Source organism: Pan paniscus, chromosome 7 (genome assembly GCF_029289425.2).
Source record: "Pan paniscus chromosome 7, NHGRI_mPanPan1-v2.0_pri, whole genome shotgun sequence".
Lineage (NCBI taxonomy): Eukaryota > Metazoa > Chordata > Mammalia > Primates > Hominidae > Pan > Pan paniscus.
In genome coordinates, this window is record NC_073256.2 from 81543700 (window position 1) to 81556774 (window position 13075).

At 36.5% G+C, this 13075-nt stretch overlaps 1 protein-coding gene across 3 annotated transcripts in view; it reads right to left on the reverse strand.

Moving 5' to 3' along the window:
- The window catches only part of PDE7A (phosphodiesterase 7A), a 124554-nt gene that overhangs the window by 93499 nt on the left and 17980 nt on the right, over positions 1–13075 (reverse strand). The window contains exon 1 of one of the 3 annotated variants that reach the window (XM_055116601.2): positions 8479–8966. The exons of the other annotated variants lie outside the window; for them this stretch is intronic. The gene's annotated coding sequence lies outside the window, so the exon portion shown is untranslated. Of the gene's footprint in view, positions 1–8478; positions 8967–13075 lie in introns of those variants that run through there. 3 annotated transcript variants of the gene reach the window in all.

A 13075-nucleotide genomic window follows, 5' to 3' on the forward strand; every position in this document is an offset into this window, starting at 1 on the left:
AGAGAAGACTGGAATAGGAACATTCAGTGCTAGCAGTTAAAATGAACAGGAGGAGGAAGTGGAGAAAAAAAGGAGGAAGATGAGAGCAACTTTACCAGTCAGGTTCCCAGCAGAAAACTGATGACAAACTCAAGGAGGTAACTAAAGAGAACTTCATGAAGGGACTGTTTACTGAGGTCTGGCCAGGGTGCAGCACCCAGGGGCTAGCAATAGTGGGAAGATGTTACTACTGAACCCTAGTGAAGACTCTCACTGTGGGAGAGAAGACAAGAAATGTGGCCTTAGGTAAACAAACACAGCCCTCCAGGGGGAAAAGCTGGGAAATGTACCCTAAACTCTCTCTCCTCCCACCCGCCCATCTCCTGCTAGGCCTCCCATTGGCCAACCCAACGAGAAGCCAGACGGCATGAGAGGCTGGATGATTCCACAGAGGTTAGCCTCTTTCAGCAGAGAGCAAGATGAAGAGTAGAGAATATATTTGAAGGATAAAAGGAATATCCAGCACAGCAGCTATTCTCCTTTGACTGTTTATGCCAGGCACTGCTCTAAGCACTTTATTTGGATTAATCCTTTTAACTCTCACATGGTCTAATAATGCCAATTAACCCTAAACTACAAATTCAAACAATTCCAGTAAAAATACTTGGTGTGTAGTTAGAGGGAAGAAGGGAGTTTTTGACAAATGATAGATTCTTCTAGAATAATAAACATACACGCAAGGTCAGGGAGGGGGAAGAGAGAAAAATAATCCTATCAAATACAAAAATTAATTATTAAACTATTAGTTTAAATGGTTTGATACTGGAACATGAATAGACAGATCAATGGAAAAGAATAGAAAGTCCAGGCGAGGCGAGGTGGCTCACACCTGTAATCCCAGCACTTTGGGAGGCCAAGGCAAGTGGATCACTTGAGCCCAGGAGTTGGAGACCAGCCTGGGCAACACGGCAAAACCCCATCTCTACAAAAAATACAAAAAATTAGCCAGGAGAGTGGCGTGTGTCTGTGGTCCCGGCTACTCAGGAGTCTGAGGTGGGAGGATCATTTGAACTCAGGAGGTGGAGGCTGCAGTGAGCCAAGAATGCACCACTGCACTCCAGCCTGGGTGACAGCGCGAGACCGTTTCAAAAACAGAAAAAAAAAAAAAAAAAGTCCAGAAAGAGAACAAAATACATGCACAAGAATTTCACATGTGATAGAGGTGGTGTTTCAAATAAATGGAGAAAAGATGCAGTATTTAATAAATGATTTCGGAGAAACTGGCTAGTAAATAGAGGAGGAAAGGCTAAATTCCTGCCTTATTCCTTATACCACAATAAATTCCAGATGGAGCAAAGATCAAAACATGAAAAACAAACTGTGGAAGCAGAACCATAAAGAATAATGTAAAAGAACTGTATAAGAATACAACAATGGAAGTATTATCTTGAAGTAGTAAGGAGAATATTCTAAGCCTGATACAGCACCAGAAGCCTTAAAAGTGGGAAAAAAAATGACACATTTAATTAAATAAAACCACCACACACAAAAAAACTACCATAAAAAGTCAAAAGACAAGACATTAGATAAAATATTGGTAATATTGTAATAAAACCTTATTTTTCTTACTCTTATAATGCAACAAGATAATGACCAGATACATATTTTTGAAAAATACAAATGCTATTAACATAAAAACATGCATAGCACCACTTTTAATAGAAGCAAAACAAACCTAATGAGATACCTTTTTATTTTTACCTATCACACTGGCAAGGATTAGAAAGACTGATAACACCTCACTGCCAGTAAGGGTATGGAGATAACGAGAAACAACAGATACCCGCACTGTTCAAAGGCTCACTAGCCAACTCAGGAACCAAACACATTAGAATAAATTTTCAAATGAACCCTCATTATCTGGACTGTCCCTACACTTGCTCAGGAACTAAACACATTTGGATAACACCATATCCCTCACCATTTGAACTCACTGTGCTAATTCAAGAAAAGGAAAAGATTTGGACGGAGTAGGCACTGTGAAAAACAGTTTTGTAGTGAGAATGTAAGTTAGCATAACCCTTTCAGAGATATCAAAGTTGTAAATGCACATAGCTTCTGACCCAAGTTCTACCACTTCTAGAAATGAATGTCACAGATATATTAGCATAGGAATGTAAATATATATGCACAGAATATTTACTGCAGCACTGTTTGAAAGTACTATTAAAAAAAAAATACAAGAAACCCAACAACCAAAAAACTGTTAACAGCCTAAGCATCTTGATTAGTAGGGACCTGATTAAATTACAGTCCATTCATAGAAAGTTATGAAATCCTAGTTTTTCAAAGATGATTGGTATGAACTGGGAAAAGACCATTTCGTGAATCTTCTTAGACCAGGAACCAAAATTTAATTGTAAATATTGAAAATGATAGCTGATTTTCAAATTTTGACTTGAAAAATAAGACAAAAATATAAAAACAAGTTTATTTTATATTTGACAAAATTTAAGTTATAATTTCAACTGCAAAATTCTTAGACTAAAAGAATGAATCAAGCATTAACTTTATTTTTTAATGTAATCTTTTTGACAAAACTGTATAATAGCACTATTGGATATCCTTCATGTTTTTCTCTTATGGGACAATTACAAAGAAGATATTCTTGCAAAAATTCTGAAGGGTTCCATCCATTTTCCTAAGGTCCTCTCTTTAATCGTCTGGTAGTCAAATCAGGCTCCCTTACAGCATCTATTATATCATCAACCTTGATAATTTTCTCTTCTTCAACTGTCAATAGCTTTGAGTTCTTTAATATCACACCCATGAACTTCATAAACACCTGCATATTTTGCAAGTTGAGCAATTTCAGTTTGCAAATGATTTTATTCTCTTTTATTAAAATTGTTAATAAATGGTCAGGAGCAACATTTGAGTGCAAACTAATTTTAAAAGTGGTGTTTTCATTACTGAATTTTTTTTTCTGAAGACCTTGGCTTACATAACCAATGCAGTAACACAGATGCTAAGCAGATGATTAAATGAAACTGACCTATTATACTGATATAAAGATGTGCAAGATACATTTATTTATAGAACAAAATGTAGTATGATTCCATTTGCTTAAAAAGGACTTTCATATGTGTATATATATAATACGTACATATATAATACATACGAAGATATCTATCTTTATATGTGAACAAATTTTCAGAAAAAGCATTCAGGAAACTATAAACATTGCTTAACTCTGGGGAATTGCTAAGAAGAAGTTACCTTTAAGTGTATTTTATATCCTTCTAAATTATTTAATTTTGGCCAGGTGTGGTGGCTCATGCCTATAATCCCAGCACTTTTGGGAGGCCAAGGAGGACAGATCATCTGAGGGCAGGAGATCGAGACCAGCCTGACCAACATGTAATCCCAGCACTTTTGGGAGGCTGAGGAGGATGGATCACCTGAGGTCAGGAGTTTAAGACCAGCCTGGCCAACATGGTGAAACCCCGTTTCTACTAAAACACAAAAATTAGCTGGGCATGGTGGTGGGCACCTGTAATACCAGCTACTCGGGAGGCTGAGGCAGGAGAATTGCTTGAAACCAGGAGGCAGAGGTTGCAGTGAGCTGAGATTGCACCACTGTACTTCAGCCTGTGTGACAGAGTAAGACTCCATCTCAAAAAAAAAAAATTAATTTTGCCACAAAGAATAATACACATTTACAATAATGTTGACAATATTTATAATGTATTTACAGTAATGGTGATGTTCATATAACTAGGTTTTAAATTAAATACATAGTAATGATAGATAATCTATGATCCCAGCTTTCGAGAGTTTAAGCCCTAACTTATAAGAGCCATTAAATTTAGAAATCTCAAATACTAATTAAACCATTTAAATAACATTCTAATGCAAGGCTCAATTACCCTAGCAGTTTTTTTCAAATCTAATTACTTCACACAGAAAACCTTTGTTTACCTTTTTTACACTTTAGAGACAGGATCTGGTCTCTGATTACCAAGTTGTGAAACAAAATTTGAGATTTAAGAACTAGGCAAAAGATAAGCAAAACTAACTCCCAATCATGACACAAAAAATATCTGTGCTCACTGAAGCAACTTTAACTGTTTTAAAACTTTTCCCAAGAAAAAAGAGAGATGTGTTCATTTTATACTAAAATTCCAATAAATGTTAAAAATGAAAGAATAGTCAGATGATTCTCAAAGTGTGCTACAGGGAGACCCAATACCTTTTCAAAGGGTCTTAGAGATAGAATTATACATTGCTAAGATCCATTGATAGAATAATGGATTTTAATGTAACAGTACAAAAAATTCGTTGATATGGTTTCAGATCCTATGTTGTAACTAACTTTTACAAAACTATCACTTCTTGAGTTTTACTGTCATATCACAGAATTTTCACCATTATACGAAAGGGCTTTTAAAATATACCTCCGACTACATCTTAGTGGGGGCCAGATTTTCTTCACTTACTTCAGCCAAAGCAACACACTATAACAAATTCAGTGCAAAGCCTAAAGTGAAATCCAGTTGTCTTCTATTAAGGTAGACGTTAATGAGATTTGAGAATGTAAAGCAATGCCACTCTCCTACTTCATTTTGGAAAATATCTATTTTCATTTAACACATGTTATTTATGTTAACATGTAATTGGTATTTCTTGTAAATGAATAATATTTAGCTCTTTTCTCAGTTTTAATTTCTAACACAATAAATATCAGTACATAAAACCCACATAAACAAAAGCTCTTTAGAGTTCTCAGAATAATAAAAGTGGAAAAGAATCCTGAAACAAAAAATTTTGAGTATCATTATCACAGTCTATTCTATGAATCAAAAGGCAAAGAGGTGAAAGCAATTTGCTTACAACTAGGACGAATGTGCAGAAGGTAATGTTAGATACTAAATTTGTTTTTTAGATAGAATTCAATGCTTTTTAAAGAAGAGATGAGAAAAAATATATTTATAGTCTTCTATATTAACCTACATATTGACATTTCCAGTGCTCTTCATTTCTTCCTGTGGATTTGAGTTTCCATCTGGTGTCATTTCCTATCAACCTAAAGAACTTAATCTTTTAGTATTTCTTATAAGGTAGGTCTGATAGCTACAAATTCTGTCTTTCTGTAGGAATGTATTTATTTCACCTTCATTTTTAAAGGTTAGTTTTGCTAAATATAGACTTCTTCACAGACAGTTTTCTTCTTCCAGCACTTTGAATATGTCACCCCACTGCCTTGGGCCTCCACCAATACTGATGAGAAAGCAGCCCTTAGTCATTGCTGATGCTTCCCTCTTGTGTAGTGAGTTGATTTTCTCTTGCTGCTTTCAAGATACTCTCTTTATCTTTCAGGAGTTTGACTATGTCTAGGCATGGGTCTCTTTGTATTAATCCTAGTCACATTCACTGACCTTCTGGATGTGTAGTTTAATGTTTTTCATCAAATATGAGAAGTTGTCCAAAAGGTCATTTTTCTGACTCTTTCTCCTTTTGAGATTCTCATTACACATCTGTAGTACACTTAATGTTTTTCACAGATTTCTGAGCTCTGTTCAATTTTCTTCCATCCTTTTTCAAATGTTTTCAAGATCGAATAATTTCTACTGGTCTGTTGTTCATGGATTCATTTTCTTGCCATCTCAAATCTGCTACGAGCCCCTCTAGTGAATTTTTAATTTCAGATATTGTATTCTTCAACTCTAGAATTTCCATCTGATTTTTAAAACTTTTAAGTTTGCAATAAATTATTTACAGAAAAGTTGCAAAGATAGTAGAGTGTTCCTATATATGCCTCCCTAATGTCAACATTTTCTCCTAATGCTAATTAATATCTTACATAACTGTGTTATACTTACATACCATATACATAAACACACATCTACAAATACACAAACATGTCTATATATAACACATTTACATTAACAGACATAATAATGGAAATGTCTTACATAACCATGGTACGTTTATCAGAAAGAACAAATTTCCATTGGTGCAACAAAACAAACTAAAATATAGACTTTGTCACCAGTTTTTCTATTGTTATTTTCCTGTCCATGATTCAATACACGATGCCACATTGCATTTAGTCATCATGTCTCTTTGATCTCCTCTGCCCTGTAATAATTTCTCAGTTTTTCCTTGTGTTCCATGACCTTGACAGGTTTGATGAGTACTAGTCAGGTGCTCTTATGGAATAAGCCTGAGTTTGGCTTTATCTGTTGTTTTCTCATGATCGGACTCAGGTTATAGGTTTTAGGGGAGAACACTACAGAGGTGAAGTCCCTCTCATCATATCTCATCATATCAAGGAGTGTTGTTTTTTTTTTTTTTTTTTCGAGATGGAGTCTCACTCTGTCGCCCAGGCTGGAGTGCAGCGGCGCTATCTCTGCTCACTGCAAGCTCCGCCTCCCGGGTTCACGCCATTCTCCTGCCTCAGCCTCCTGAGTAGCTGGGATTACAGGCGCCTGCCACTGCGCCCAGCTAATTTTTTGTATTTTTAGTAGAGATGGGGTTTCACCGTGTTAGCCAAGATGGTCTCAATCTCCTGACCTCGTGATCCGCCCGCCTCGGCCTCCCAAGGTGCTAGGATTACAGGCATGAGCCACCACACCCAGCCAGTTTTTTTGTTATTTAAAAAAATAATTTCTATATTCTTGTTGAGAATCTCAATTTGTTGACACTGTTATACTTTAAATATAATTTCCTTTAGTTCTTTTCACATATTTATAGTAATTTAAGTCTTTATTAAATCCAGTATTTAGGGACATTCAGAGACAATTTCTACTGACTTTTTTTTTCCTCGTGTATGCGTCACCCTGTTTCTTTACGTCTTGTAATTTTTTTTGTTGTTAAACCTAGGGATTTTAGATAATGTAGTGACTCAGAATTGTTTTCCCCATTAAAGGTAGTGTTGCCATTGTTTCTTTTTTGTTTAGCATCATGATCAAGACAAATATGTGAAATCTGTCTCCTCTGTTGTACACAATCACTGATATCTCTGCTCATTTTTTAAATATATTCTCCTTTTTTATTTTTAAGCCTGCCTTCCTAGTTGTCCCTTTGCTCAATTTAGTAGTCACTGTGACACTGAACAGAGACTGTGTTCAAATACCTCAAGATAGCAAGGCTTCCATCTTTGTTGATGGGCATGTGTGTGGGCAGGGAAGTGCATTCAAAGTTCAGTCTGTTTTCAAGTTTGCTCTGAGTTGAACTTCCCAAAGGGAGAAATTTCAAGTCTCCTATGTGCAAGCATGCACCTTTGGAACCAGCCAAAAGTATGTGAATACCTTAGGCTTTCTAAGGTCTCTGTTGAGCACATGCACAGCCTCATCCAGGAATATTCTTGCCCCAAACACTACTGAATCTTCAGGCTATTTGAGCTGAGCCCCTGGTCTTCCCTTGTACCTCTGCAAATTCATATCCACAACATTACCCACCACTCCAAAGAACTAAGCCCCCTTCAAACTGAGGTCCTTATGTCCTGCTTCTCACTGGCAGTACCTTCATGCCAACCAAGCTGGGGCAGAATTGGGGGAATGTGAGTAGCCTCAAGCTAGAATGGCCACTGACTCCCACTGTTCTCACTCCAAATTCAAGAGCATAACATTTTTCAAAGTTTTATACAATTGGCCTTTAGTCAACCTCCAGAGCACTGAAATGGCTGCTTTACAAAAGTAATGTAAGGGTGGGTGTAAGGGCTCATGTCTGTTATGCAGGCACTTTGGGAGGCCAAGGTGAAAGGACTGGAGGCCAGGAGTTCAAGACCAGCCTGGGCAACATAGTGAGACACTGTCTCTACAAAAAAATATATTTTAAGTTAGCTGGGTGTGGTGGCACATGCCTGTGATCCCAGCTGCTCTGAGGCTGAGGAGGAAGGATCACTTAAGCACGGACGTTCAGGGCTGCAGTGAGCCCAGACCACACCACTGCACTCCAGCCTGGGTGACATAGCGAGACCCTGTCTCAAAGAAAAGAAAACTTGTTTAAGAAATAAAAATTCTATTAAAATGTTCAAATTGTTTGGACCAATAACTCCACTTCTATAAAAACCATCCTTAAAGAAATAACACCAAAATATGGAGAAAGCTGTAATTAGCATGTCCTTACAAAGTTATTGTTAACAGCAAAAAATTTAAAGCAATGTAAGTATTTAGCAGAGCTAGATATTAATAAAACCATGGTACACACAACTGATACATTACATAATCCTTAAAAGTTAAAATTACAAAAATTATTCCATTGTAAACTTCTTAATTCTTCCCATTGACAAAAGTTAGTAAGATTAATTTTATTCAAATTGTGGCACACTACTAGTTGTCTCCCAAAACATCTATTCTCATGTTCTTCCTGAGCATACAATCAGTCACATAGGCTCCATTTCCCAGCCTCCCTTGTAGGTAGGCATAGCTGTGTCACTAAGTTCTCACCAATGATGCAATGTAAGTAAAAGAAATAGCAGAACTTCCTGCTCACCTCCTCAATGGCAAGCTGTCCTGAATTTCCTCCTTCTCCTCCCCACAGACTGAAGTGTGAAACTGTACAACCATGACAAGTGGATCCCTGTATTACTTCATGGAGCAGAATAGAATATCTCCAACCTACTACATGACAGCAAAATAAAATGTTATCTTATTATGAAGACTAAGTAACTGTAAAAATCCACATTTTAAAAAGTATTACATGGCCAGGTGTGATGGCTCACGCCTGTCATCCCAACACGTTGGGAGGCCGAGGCAGGTGGATCACTTGAGGCCAGGAGTTCAAGACCAGCCTAGCCAACATGGCAAAATCCTGTCTCTACTAAAAATACAAAAATTAGCGGGACACGGTGGCACATGCCAGTAGTTCCAGCTACTCAAGAGGCTGGGGTGGGAGGACTGCTTGAGTCCAGGATGCGGAGGTTGCTGTGAGCTGAGATCATGCCACTTCATTACAGCCTGGGTGACAGAGTGAGACCCTGTTTCAAAAAAAAGAAAAGGAATTATATCCCCCAAAGCTATAAAATTAAATGTACCAAATGATCAAAACTACCTTAAAATATGTATATAAACATAGGAAATACATAAAAATAATATTTGGTGGTTGAACTATTAATTATTCTTTATCAAACTTTCAGTAATGTTGTTTAAATTACTTTGACAATTTTAAGAGTTGAAATTGTTTTTGTTTGTTTTTTGAGATGGAATCTCGCTCTGTTACCCAGGCTGGAGTGCAGTGGCGCAATCTTGACTCACTGTAACCTCTGCCTCCTGGGTTCAAGCGATCCTCGTGCCTCAGCCTCTCAAGTAGCTGGGACTACAGATGCACACCACTATGCCAGGCTAATTTTTGCATTTTTAGTAAAGACAGGGTTTCACCACGTTGGCCAGGCTGGTCTCGAACTCCTGACCTTAGATGATCCACCCGCCTCAGCCTCCCAAAGTGCTGGGATTACAGGCATGAGCCACCATGCCTGGCTGAAACTGTTGATTTAAACAACTGAGGATATAAATAATAAAACAATGAAAAGCAGTTCCAAAATAGATTTAAGAAATTTTTATCCTATTGACTTTCATATTATAAAACATGGGTCCTCTGGCCAATATTCCAAATCCAAGGTGCTTGGTCTGCAAATCAGTGTCATCTGCATTCTTTAATAAGAATTATCTACTCATACTTCTCAAGGGCACTAGCTAGTAGCCTTAACCAGTAAGACTACCTCCATATAACTGAATAGGCCTTTTTGACTTTTTTTTTAAAAAAAACAAACCCTTTTTTCATATTTGTATTTTTTTAAGAGAAAATAATGCCTCAATGCAAGGAGATATGAGAACCAGACCTAAAAAGCGTTATGAAGCTTCCATTAACCTAAAAATCTGTCTAAAGAAGGATGAGCACTGTTCCCACTGTGAAAAGCATAGCTTCTCATAAAATAGCAATTTAAGGTTAAAATTCTCTCCTCCCCAAACCAAGAAACTAAAACAGCCCAACCCAAAGAAAGCAAAATAAATGTAAAAACTTTGCCATCCTCTCATATTTGAAACTATATAATCCCTCTAAAAATACAGCCAATTTATACAGTATCTTGATATTCCCCAACGATTAAACTTAAGTTTTGAAGAGGAAGAAACGTGTATAACCCTGTAATATATTGCTACTGCAAATCTATAGAAGTGGTACCCTGACTCCCAAGCAATATGTACCATAAATGTTCATTTTTAGAGCTGTGCTGTCCAATGAGAATCACTAGCCATCTGTAGCTATAGAATACTTGAAATGGTGATAGTCAGAATCAACATGTGCTCCCAGTAGACAATACACACTGAATTCTGAAGACTTATTATCTAAAAACTATAAAATATATCAGTATCTTTCTAATTTTGATTACATGTTAAATTGATAAAGTTTTACATACAGTGAGTTAAATAAAATTATTTTCATCTGTTTCATTTTACTTTTTAAAATATGGCTACAACAAAATTTAAAATTACACACGTGGCTCACAGTACATTTCTACTGGACACCAGTGGTGTCATACCTGAACGAGCTGATCCAGTTCCTAACAGGCAGAATTTTATAACCATTGCCTTTTGGCTTAGTACTCTCTAGTCCCATACTTTTATGCTGAAAACAAAGAGGGTATGTTGACCTGGGGTTATGTCCCACAGATTACCAAAGGTAAGGGCTGCCTATAGTCATCCTGCTACTCAACAGGGACCCATCTATTAAAGAAAGAAGTCCCCAGGAGAAATCCAGAGACCTTTGTAAAGTCTTTAAGGGGCTGGAAACCTGCCCCCTCATTCTGACCTTGCCGTCCATCAGCTTTACATGAGAGACTGTGAATGCTATACCACTTCAAGAAGTGCTCCAGAAATCCTCTGTCATTCTAAGAAAAAACAGTAGCCACCTTGAGATGGCATATGGTATTTTAGAACAGAAATGACTGAATGCCACCGCAGAGAAAGGGATGGCATTGTGGGAAGGAGAAAAAGGAGGAAGTGTGGGTAGAGCAGACAGCTGGACTCTCCGTAGGACTGGGTCACTGACAGGACTTGATAATGGTTTGATTCACTTTCTGTATTTGCTAATATCTACTTGGTGTGAAGCACTGGGCTTACAGAAGTGAAATAAACAGTATCCACTCTTAAGAAGCACATATTCTAACCAAACATACTGAAGTCGGAACAGATCAGTGGACAAGGTCAGCTGTGCTAAGAGTTAATCCTAGGCTGTAACCTTAAGAACTGAAACCAGAGTTGGTTAATAAAGTCAAATAAATCAGTAGAGAAAAAGCTGAGGGCAACTGGACTCAGGAAGCAAAGAAAGTTATAGATACATGGTATCCTAGGGGTATGATGAGAGAACTTCAAGAACCCCCAAATGTTTGAAGTGTTACAAAATGTTTGAAGTGTTACAAACATTTCTATACAGGCTCCCCCACTCCCATTTTTGGAGGAGGTGGAAATAATGCATAGTAATTTAACAGACTATCTGAGGCAGTAGTCTCCAAAATTTTAAAGCACTTATTATCTTATCTATCTCATTATCTTATCTATTAACTTATCTATCTATATATATATGTACACAAACACTCTATGGAAAATAAATAAAACTAGGATCAAAAAAATTAAAGTTAAAAATAAATACAAGTAAAATCTTCAAGTTTTACTTTTCTATTTCCAGTGGTTCTTCTGGCACAGCCCACTTGAATCCTGCTCTAAGGTATCCTAACATTAAAATAAAGACATTTAAAAATACCACTGATGGGGAGAAGAGGGTGGAAAACCTCTAAAAAGTTTGAAAAACCACGCCTCAAATAGAAATGAGCTGAGGCCAACCACCAAAATCCTTAAAGTCACTTCCAGAAAGTTTTTCTCCAAAAATGAATTTGGAGAATTTTCATTGTGAGACAAAGAAAACATTAAACTGAATAATGATGTTTCTACAGATTGCAGGTAATCTATGTTCTGCTTTTACCTTCAAATTGTCCTCTTGTATGTTATTATTATTTAAAAATCCCTTTAAATGTTTGCAAGATATAAATTCTCCTTAAAAACTTAAAAGTTTTAGAAAACTAATCTGTCTAAATGGGTCTTATTTTCTATTTTTCTTACTATAACATCACAAAATTAAAAATACTTGATTTAGGGGGAGATTATGTGTGGCAATTTCTTTAACACTGAGAGTGCTTCTGTAGTACATTCAGGTACACGCATAAAAATTTTTCCTCCCATTCCACATTCTCAGGTCTAGAAAAATATTTATCTTGTCACCTTTACCATATATTAAAAACATGAAGAGATAACTAGTCATTAATTACTGACAATTAGCCAATGCAATATATTAAAATCTTTATCAAACTAGTATATTGAAGACAAAAAGTTTACATGTGGGAGATTTATAAAATACTAAAAACTTTTATTAATAATAAACTTACTGCTACTATTATATCATTACAGCAACTAAAGACTTACTAGTTAAGATCTGGCAGTACAAGTAGGACATTAAAAATAAGGCAAAAAAAGGGAAAGTTTCCCACAAATATGACAAAATGTTCTTTCTCAATACAAAATAATTCAAAAATTGATATAAAAATACTAAGTTGACAACAGAAAAACAAGAGCCAATAGAAACAACTCACAGAAGATACAGGAATGCCTTGCTTTATTGTGCTTTTCAGACACTGCATTTTTTTACAAAATGAAGGTCTGTGGCAACTGCACCTAGCAAGTCTACTGGCACCATTTTCCCAACTGCATCTGCTCACTTCTTATCTCTATGTCACATTTTGATAATTGTCACAATATTTCAAACTTTTTAATTATTATATTTGTTATGGTGATCTGTGATAGTGATCTTTAATGATACTATTGTAATTGTCTGGGGCGCCATGAAACTTGTCCACGTAACACTCAAATTTAATCAGGAATTGCTTCTTATTGATGAGCAAAGAAAGTGGTTTCCGGAGTTGAAATTTACTCCTGGTGAAGATGCTGTGAACACTGCTGAAATGACAACAAAGAATTCAGGATGTTACATAAACTTGGTTGATAAAGCAGGGTTTGAGAGGACTGACTCCAATTTTGGAAGT